Raw genomic sequence first — 10,382 nt, forward strand, 5'->3', positions numbered from 1 at the left:
CAAAGGGATGCAAGTGGACTATTTTAAGTTTCGAGTAAAACGCGTTTAAAGATCAGATCCTAGCTAGGCTTTCATGGACATTTTTTTTCTAAATCATGCTATACAGCAGCACCTATTAGGGATACTAGTACAATTTATTGCCCTAAGACAGAGGAGAGGTTCACCTACCATTTGTACTGGTTATCTCCAAATTTTTAATTTTGCCGCTTGCATGCCTTTGCTTCTCACTGCCTCAACTAATTTCTGCAAAGAAAAACTGATATTTTTTTTTATTAAAAAAAAAAAAAAAAAACGATGATTTTTGGCAAAGAGCCTTTTCTAATGTGCGTTCGAATTTTTGACCTTTTGGATTTTTGACGTCTTGATTTTTGACTTCCTACTGTATTCAAATCCTGCGAAAAGTTGAGAAGCACGAAGAGTTTTTTTTTATGAAGAAAGATGAAGCGGTAAAACGTTTCAGTTGGACGAAAGTGAAGTAAACGAGGTTAGCCAGAATTTCAGTTTTTAAGAATGTTCAAGGTAAAGTTTGATTACTCGAGTAAAACTAAATGAGGTTAGCCAGTTACTAAGTAACTGAATTAATGGAATCTGAAATGTTCAAGGCAGGATTTGATTATTTTTTGTCATGACTTGACTTTAGGGACTCAAAATTCAACAAGACTAAAGAATAACTTAATTTTTAATGAGTCATAATTATTTACAATGGAAACTCGATCATCTGGCTTTTGTTTAACCGGATCTGAGGATAATCCGGATCAAATTTTCAGCCTGTTTTGAATTTTATGTTCACATACATAATTTTAAATTATAACAGCTGGAATAACTTTCAGTACGCTAAACATTAGTTTTTTATTTTGATCAATCAAAGTTTGCTTGATTATGTTTCGTTGAAACACCACATGTGTTTGAAGCATAAGGCACCGAACCAATTCTTTGTCAAGAAATGATTTGAAAAATGATTTATATTGTAACGGATTCGGTGCGACTTCCACTTTCTTGAAATGAAGACACAGTTCTTGATAAAAACACAGGAAATTTATTTACACTATGTACAGGAAAGATCTTCAACAACTGCTAAATTATTCATCAGCAATTAAGCAATTATCACACAACACCGTAAACTCAACGTTTACACACGTATTTACTTCCAAATACGAAAACAATACAGCGAAAATGCCTCGCAATAAACAGAGCAAAAATGCACTCAGTTCGAAATCTCAATCGAAACTCCCTGTTTATCCATCGCTAACGGCTTAAATACACCGAAAAGAAATTTCTCAAATATTCCACACGCTTCTGTAAAATGGTAGACCGTTATCAATGAAAAGAAAGAAAATAGGGGTCGTATAATTTAGCCGAATGAAAAAGGGGTTGTATATTCATTGCGGGAAACTATTTACAGGTTACGTCCCTACAATAATTACTATTTACAGAATTTGTAACATTGCCCCCTTCCTAAGGACTGCACGTCCCGGGCAGTACAATCCCCAGAAAGGGTGCCAAACTTCTATCACAAGTTTACAAATATACACATTAATTAATAACTAGCAGATACAGAAAACACAATAATAACAAGAAATATTACTAAACATTAAAAGCAAAAATTATCTACAACTTTTATGTTATCAACCATGGTTGTTTACGTAATACTCATGAACTATGGCCATAGTATGGGGCTAACCGATCATAATGTACAACCCTAGGTTTTGCATTAGGTGATTTTTGAATCCTCACTACGACGTCATTTAGTCGGTTAACGACTTTGTAGGGTCCATCCCAATGCGACTGCAATTTGGGTGAAAGACCTTTCCGTCGGATGGGATTCCATAACCAAACCTTGTCGCCTTCGTTGAATTCATGTCCAGTAGACCTTGTGTCGTATCGGGTCTTCATCTTCTCCGCCGCGATGTTGATTCGCTCTCGTGCGAAGTTATGAACGTCTTCCAACCGGGCCTGGAGATCCTGGATGTACTCCTCAGGCGATGAAGGCGCATCCGGAGGACGACCGAAGACGAGATCACAAGGTAGCCGAAGCTCTCGTCCGAAGAGCATCTGAGATGGGGCATATCCGGTAGTCTCGTGGACAGCACTGCGGTAGGCCAGCAGGAACAAAGGCAGCTTCTTGTCCCAATCCTGTTGATTTCTGGAGACCATAAGTGAGAGATTATTCAGGATTGTGCGGTTAAATCTCTCCACCATGCCGTCCGATTGTGGGTGTAGTGGTGTTGTCCTAGTTTTCTCAATTCCGAGAATTTGACATAGGCCCTTAAAAACAGCAGAGATGAAATTCCTCCCTTGGTCGGAATGAATCTGCAAAGGTGTTCCATATCTCGAGATCCAATGTTGGACTAGAGTCTCTGCTACGGTAGTAGCCTCTTGATCTGGAATGGGATATGCTTCCGGCCATTTGGTGAAGTAGTCGATGGAAACAAGAATGTATTTGTTCCCATCAGCAGTTCTTGGTAGAGGACCCAGGATGTCGATCCCAATTCGTTCGAAAGGAGCTCCAACGTTGTACAGATGTAGCTTCCCTCTGCTTCTCTTCTTCGGTCCTTTATGAGCAGCACAGGCGTCACAAGAATGGCACCACTTCTCCACGTCATCCTTCGCCTTGCTCCAGAAGAAGCGCTCCCGAACTTTAGTGAGAGTTTTCAAGACACCAAAATGTCCTCCAGTCGCACTACTATGTATTTCTTTCAGAACATCTGAAATCCTGGATCGAGGAAGTAGTAACTGCCACCTAGATGTCTTGCCGTCGTCAGATTCCCATTTCCGGTGTAGCACGCCGTTCCGTAAATGGAGTGAGTTCCATAAAGTCCAGTATCTTTTTGTTGCAGGACTGAAGATGGAAACGTCCTGCCAGCTAGGGCGTCGACTGTCACTTTCCATGAACTCTAAAATTGGTTTTATGTCGGGGTCTTCAAGTTGATCTTTTCGAACTTGGTCATCACTCCATGGATCAGGTTCTGATGATGTTGGAGTCACTGTCACCTGATAGGCGGTAGGGCTAGTCGTTCCATACTGTTTCTCGATTCGGGAACAATAGTGGCAGTTCTCAGGACAGGGTCTCCTTGATAAAGCGTCAGCATTACCGTGAGATAACCCTTTTCGATGCTTGATCTCCATGTCATATTCCTGGAGCCGCTGTATCCATCTGGCTATCTGGCCTTCTGGATTCTTGAAGTTCAATAGCCAAGTTAACGAGGCATGATCTGTCCGAAGCAGAAATTTTCGGCCGTAGAGGTAATGATGGAAGTGTTCTACAGCTTTCACTATGGCCAGTAACTCCTTTCTGGTGACGCAGTAATTTCGCTCCGACTTTGATAAGCATTTGCTCCAGTAAGCGATGACATGTTCATTTCCGTCAATTTCTTGGGATAAAACAGCTCCAATTCCCTCGTTGCTCGCATCAGTGTCCAGGATGAAGGATTTTTCAGGCTGAGGATAGGCGAGGATAGGCGTTGATGTTAAAGCCTCCTTCAGTCGTAGAAATGCATCTTCGCATTCTTTGGACCATTCAAACTTTTGCTTGCTCTCCGTCAGCTTATGCAAAGGTCGTGCAATGTTGGAAAAACCCTTCACAAACTTCCTATAGTACGTGCAGAGCCCCAGGAAACTTCGCAACTGATGGATGTTTTCGGGACGACTCCAATTCCTGACCGCAGATACCTTCTCTGGATCGGTTTGCACACCCTCAGAAGAGATGATGTGACCAAGGTAGTTCACTTCCCGGCGGAACAAATTACATTTGGACGGGCTTAACTTCAGATTGGCTTCCTTAAGCTTTTGCAGCACCTTCCTAAGATTTGCCAGATGTTCTTCGAAGCTGCGTCCCACGATGATGATATCGTCTAAGTAGACCAGACAGGATTCGTAAGAGAGTCCTCTTAACACTGTCTCCATAAGACGCTCGAACGTAGCTGGTGCATTGCAGAGGCCGAAGGGCATCACTTTAAACTGCCATAAGCCTTGTCCAGTTGTAAACGCTGTCTTCTCTCGGTCCTCAGGGTGTATCTCAACCTGCCAGTAGCCGCTCTTCAAGTCCAGGGTCGAAAACCACTTGTGTCCGGAAAGAGTGTCCAAGGTATCGTCTATCCGTGGAAGAGGGTAACTGTCTTTCTTGGTGATTTCATTCAGTCGTCGGTAATCGACACAAAATCTGGTGGAGCCATCTTTCTTTCGGACCAAGACGATGGGAGAGGCCCAAGGACTGGATGATGGTTCGATTACATCATTCTCCTTCATCTCTTTCAGGAGGGTTTCAACCTCTTCCTTCTTAGCGAACGGTAGTCGTCTTGGATGCTGTTTAATAGGGGGGTGTTCTCCAGTGTAAATCCTATGCTGCGTTAAATTCGTACGGCCAACATCCTCCGATGTAGATGAAAACAGATGCTTGAAGTCGTCCACCAATTGTTCCGCAGCAGTTCTTTGATCCTTCGATAAGGGTGCACTCCCAATTAACTTCGATGTCAAGGACTCAGAAGACACAGTCTCGGGGGAATTGATTCTTCTAATGATGCAGTTTACGGGAGTACAAGTTGCTAACACTTCGCCTTTCCGGATATTCCTTGGCCTGTCACTCACGTTGGCGACTCTCACAGGAATTACATCCTTAGAAAGGTCCACAAGCGTAGATGCTACCAGCACTCCTTTTAGATTATTGTTTAGGTTAGGGTATTCAACGAGTCCAAATCGAAAACTATTGCTTTCTGCAAGGGAGCCAGGTATTAATGATTCTGACCTTGAGGGAATCGATATATCTGTTTGGGCTATTATTTGATGAGCGGATTTTACATCACTTTCTGCAGGGAAAACGGCTATGTCTTCCCTCATCGAGTGCTGCTCATTAGTCTTGAAGTCGAGAGTGAAGTCATATTTCTTCAAAAAGTCCAATCCGAGAATGAAGGGGTCCGTGATGTTAGCGACGAATGCCGTATGATGGTAGGTGGCATTCCCAAACACTATTTCCAAGTCCACTTTACCGTCAATCTCGATCTTGTCACCTGTCACAGTCTGGAGACTTACGCGTGGCGATGTCCACAGCAGTTTCAATCCAAATTCACGAGCCACATCTGTCCTAATGATTGTCACATTGGCTCCAGTGTCGACAATCAGTCTGCAGGGGTTCCCATTTACATGTGCGTAAATGAAAAGTCCATCACTGCCACTACTAGAAGAGGAAATCTGCAGAGCTTTATTGGTGGTGATTTCCTTCCCTCGCGTAGCTTGGCGAGCCGGACAACTCCTTCGCAGGTGTCCTTCACTACCGCATTTCCAGCACTTCTGCTCTTGTTTCTTTTGGGCTGTTATGCTGCTCAGATGTCTTGTCAAGTCACCGAGTTGTCTCTCAAGTTCAACGAGGTGGGACGACCTGGAATCAGACTCATCAGCTTCCTGAGTCCGGATTAGATGGCGATCCACACGGGTTGCTTCTTGGGCGGCCTCGTATCTCATCGCATACATCAAAGCGGATTTCAAGTCGTTTACATTCGCCATCCGGAGGGCCTTCTGGATCTCAGGATTCCGAACTCCGTCGATGAAGTAGTTGAGTGCCAGGTTGTCCCGAACATCCGCAGGACAGTCGCAAAAAGCAAGATGAGACAATCTCTCGACGTCCGCCGCTAGCTCTTGCAGGGTTTCCCCGGTTTTCTGGAAACGGGATTTCAACTGGAGTCGGCTGAAATCTTTCTGGCACTTCTCACCGAAGCGAAGCTCCAACGCAGATGTGAGGGCGGCGAAATCCAGGCGCTGGCTGTCCGGAAGGGTCTGGAGAATGTCCGCTGCGTCACCTCTCAGGGATGCTGCAAGATGACAGGCCTTGGTAGCAGATTCCCATCCGTTCGCTTCCGCCACTGTAATGAATTGAGTTTTGTAAACCTGCCACGAAGTTTTCCCATCAAATGTGGCAAGTTTAATGGACGGTCGAGCAACCGATGTGGGAGCGCCAAACTGTACAGAGCTGCTTTCCGCGGTCTCCAATCTCCGTTCCATGTCTTTAATTATTTCTTCCTTAAATGAAGTAAATTTCTTGTCTTCTTCTTCCAATTTATTTTCCACACTGGCGATACGCTCTTCCACAGTATCAAATTTTTCTTCCAGAGCATCAACTTTATCTCCCATGGCGGTTAGTTGATTCTCCATCACGGTTTTCATCGACGTTATGTCACTTTTTATTTCATTTTGACTTGTAGTAATTTTAGCAGTTAAATCACTATTTAACTGTTCCTGGTTAGTCGCCAATTCATTTTTTAATTGTTCTTGATTAGCCGCCATATTTTCAGTCAGGTCGCTTTTCACAGCATTAATTGCTTCCAGAAGTTGTTTTAATTGGTCATCCATTGCGCGAGTAATCACCATAAAAACAAAGTCTATAAATTCAAACAGTCTTTATGAAAAAAATGTCCAAAGTCACACTTACTCCAAGAAAGTCCAGAAGAAGCCCCACGTTGGGCGCCAAATTGTAACGGATTCGGTGCGACTTCCACTTTCTTGAAATGAAGACACAGTTCTTGATAAAAACACAGGAAATTTATTTACACTATGTACAGGAAAGATCTTCAACAACTGCTAAATTATTCATCAGCAATTAAGCAATTATCACACAACACCGTAAACTCAACGTTTACACACGTATTTACTTCCAAATACGAAAACAATACAGCGAAAATGCCTCGCAATAAACAGAGCAAAAATGCACTCAGTTCGAAATCTCAATCGAAACTCCCTGTTTATCCATCGCTAACGGCTTAAATACACCGAAAAGAAATTTCTCAAATATTCCACACGCTTCTGTAAAATGGTAGACCGTTATCAATGAAAAGAAAGAAAATAGGGGTCGTATAATTTAGCCGAATGAAAAAGGGGTTGTATATTCATTGCGGGAAACTATTTACAGGTTACGTCCCTACAATAATTACTATTTACAGAATTTGTAACAATATATTCTTTACGTCTTGTAATCAATTCTATGTAATTTTGTTACAAAATATGGTCTTTTGTCATAGTGACCGGTAAGTCTACTCATTTAAGCATTTGCTTTGCTGATCACCCATACTAACCGGATTATCCAGATTTTCTGTTATCCGGAAGTCTTAGTTAGTAAGAAGTCACAGTCCTGTTAATTCCAGTCGTAATAAACGAGGTTGTACTGCACTTCTATTTCATTAAATGCCTTTGGTTATACCAAAAATGACTCAAAAGCTTGCCGCCCACCTTGTCTAATGGTCAGAGAAGTCTGACTGCGGTGGAGACGTCCTGGGTTCGAATCCCGGCTCCGGCATCGATATACTTTCGCTCTTGTCCTATGTTTGTGGGAATGTGTTGTTGTCCTGTGAATGGTTGCCTACCCTATAACCGGGTTTTTATGGCATATGTGTACTTTGGAAGTCGGATTTCACACTAAATTATGGTACAGTTGGAAAAGTTAAGCTGCACACCCCCCAAATTGCCAACCTATCTGCCACTCGACAACAACAACTCAAAAGCTTAAACCCTATCAACTAGGCTTTATTTATTTTTTGTATTTAAAAAAGATATAAATATTTGTACTCTCAAATACACGACTCAAGAAATATTGCAAAACAACCTTCTACTACTCAAAATTGCCAATTTTATCCCCTATATTTGAAAAAATTAAAAAGATAGAACTTTTATTTCAAATGAAACCATTAAAAGTAACTCATCACGAATTTTAATGGCTTAGCAAAAAATTGCTTGAGTACGCCACTTTCTTTGAGTGAGTCCAAAAAGTAAGGAGCATCGGTTGATATTGGGGTCATAACACAGACGTCCGGATTTCGTCCGGCTTTTTGAGCGGCTGATGGCGAAGAAAAATCAACGCCAGAATGAGTCACACGATGAATCAAATCAAAATTTTCTAAGAGTATCGCATAAAAAAATCATAACTATGCTACAGTTTTGACGCAGAAAAAAAAATGTAAATTATGAATTGTTCCTTTTCCTTCATTATTAGAATTCAGCAGCTCCTTAAAAAAGAGGCAGCATCTAAATCCCATTTTCCCTTGAAACATTTCCCACTAAACTCCCATCAGTAGCAGCAGTATATCGGTATGTAAACACTATTATCTAACTCGCGGTGACAATAAAGCAAATAATGTGCTTCGACTAGTTACCATGGAAACGAGCGGAAGCTATTTCATAATGATTTCGGATTCACGCTTGGGCAATCACCCGGACATGCTCACTTTCCGACATCCAAAATCAGGGGCCCTTGTCTCGCTTGCGACCAAGAATAGAATCGTAGATGCCACAAAAAACAAAAAAATAAAAAAGGTTATAGTTCGATGCCAAAGAGACGGCCTTTGTTTAAAGGCATGTTGCCTGGTTCGCTAGGTTCGAATGCTACAAGTGCGGTTCTGGTGTTGAGTTTTATTTTTCGTAACAAGTACTCAAACACTTGACCGAATTTTATCAGATTGGATGTTGTGTTACAAACTGAATTCTCTACTACAACGCTTCTTTGTGAAAGCGTTAGAAGTTTCCTCACCATCATCCCAAGGCCGGCACTTAATTCGCCAATTATCAGGGGCGCAGCGCGAATCTTGGTGTAAGGATCACTTAAGCAATGGAATTAGTGAATGTTATTTGTAGATTGAAATATGAAGTTTTGATTAAATATCACAGGAAATCATGCTCACATTTCTTCACTAGTAGCTTACACATACGAAAATGTTTCATAGTTGTAGAGAAGGAGTTTGTATAAATTATTCACAATGTATCCAGTGTTCCGTCAGCAGCATTATCAGATTTCAGGCTTTTGTAGAAAAAGAAATTCTGAAGTCTATAAAAACAATCTTAATTGCTCAAAAAAAAAAAAAAAAAAACTGTAACCCCCTGCTTCTCCAATCAACTCTAATTCGAATTCTGAAACTTTGAATTCAAATTATGTTTTTCGCAATCACGAGTTGCGACAAGACCTTACTCATTGGAGTTATTGTTTCTAGAAATGCCCCCCCCCCCCCAAGCTTATTCCTCCTCCTGGTTGGTTAGGTGTGTAAAGTGTGGTGTGTATGTGTGTGTGTGTGTAGGCATACGTGTGTGCACGAAGGTATATGTGTGTGTATGTGTATGTGTGTAAAGGCTCGCGCGTGTGTGAGTGTGACTGTGTATGAGCATGCGTGTGTAAGACATGGACGCCACCGTCCAGCAGAAGTAGATTCTGGGGGAGAGTGCTCAGGACCAGAGGATCCACGCCGGTGGGCGGTGGTGCTGTAGAGGCCCCTGGTCCAAGCTGAAAAAGGAACCACAACATCAAAGACGGTCATGTGAGAACAATAAGCAATCGTGATTGCTCAAAAAAAAAAAAAAACACACAAGAAGAGAATTGACCATTGCTTCAACTTCTGACACAAAATAACTCTTGATTGTATCAAGAAAACGTGACGTGAGTCTTTCATCAGCCTCAGTCAATCAGCAATCCTTTGCATAAAAAGAAAAGTGATCCTTGTATCAACCTCAGTCAATGAGCAATCCTTTTGCATAAAAAAAACAAGAGCAACTCTAACACCAACCTTAATCAATAAGCAATCATTTGCATGAGAAAAAGAGAAGTGACCCTTATATCAATTTCCATCAATAAATAATCTTTTATACAAAAACGAAAATCGACCTTTGCATCAATCTCAATCAATCAGCAATCCTGTGCATAAAAAGATAAGTGATCCTTGTATCAACCTCAGTCAATGAGCAATCCTTTGCATAAAAAAAAAAAAAAAAAAAACAAGAGCAACTCTAACACCAACCTTAATCAATAAGCGATCATTTGCATGAGAAAAAGAGAAGTGACCTTTATATCAATTTCCATCAATAAATAATCTTTTATACAAAAACGAAAATCGACCTTTGCATCAATCTCAATCAATAGGCAATTCTTAGTGCAGAAAAAAAAAAACAAAGAAAGAAGAAGTGATCCTTATGTCAACCTCAACCAATGAGCAGTCCATTGAATTAAAAAATAAAAGCGGCTCTTACACCAAACTTAATCAATAAGCAATCATTTGCATAAGAAAAAGAAAAGTGACCCTGATATCCATCTACATCAATGAACAATCTTTTACCTAAAATCGAAAAACGACCTTTGCATCAATCTCAATCAATGAGCAATCCATAGTGTAAAAAAAGGAGGAAGAAGTGATCCATGTATCAACCTCAACCAACGAGCATCCCTTTATTTGAAAAAAAAAAAAAAAGAAAAGTCGGCGACACTTACATCAATCTCAATCAATGAGCTATCCATTGAATTAAAAAAAGAGAAGTGACCCTTACATCATATCGCATCCCGACTTGGAAAGTGACGCAACTCAAAATTTAAGAAAAACGTACCAGCTACTAATTAAAATCTAAACAAAATGCTCTTTCTTGCC

Source organism: Uloborus diversus, chromosome 2 (genome assembly GCF_026930045.1).
Source record: "Uloborus diversus isolate 005 chromosome 2, Udiv.v.3.1, whole genome shotgun sequence".
NCBI classification, from domain to species: Eukaryota; Metazoa; Arthropoda; class Arachnida; order Araneae; family Uloboridae; genus Uloborus; species Uloborus diversus.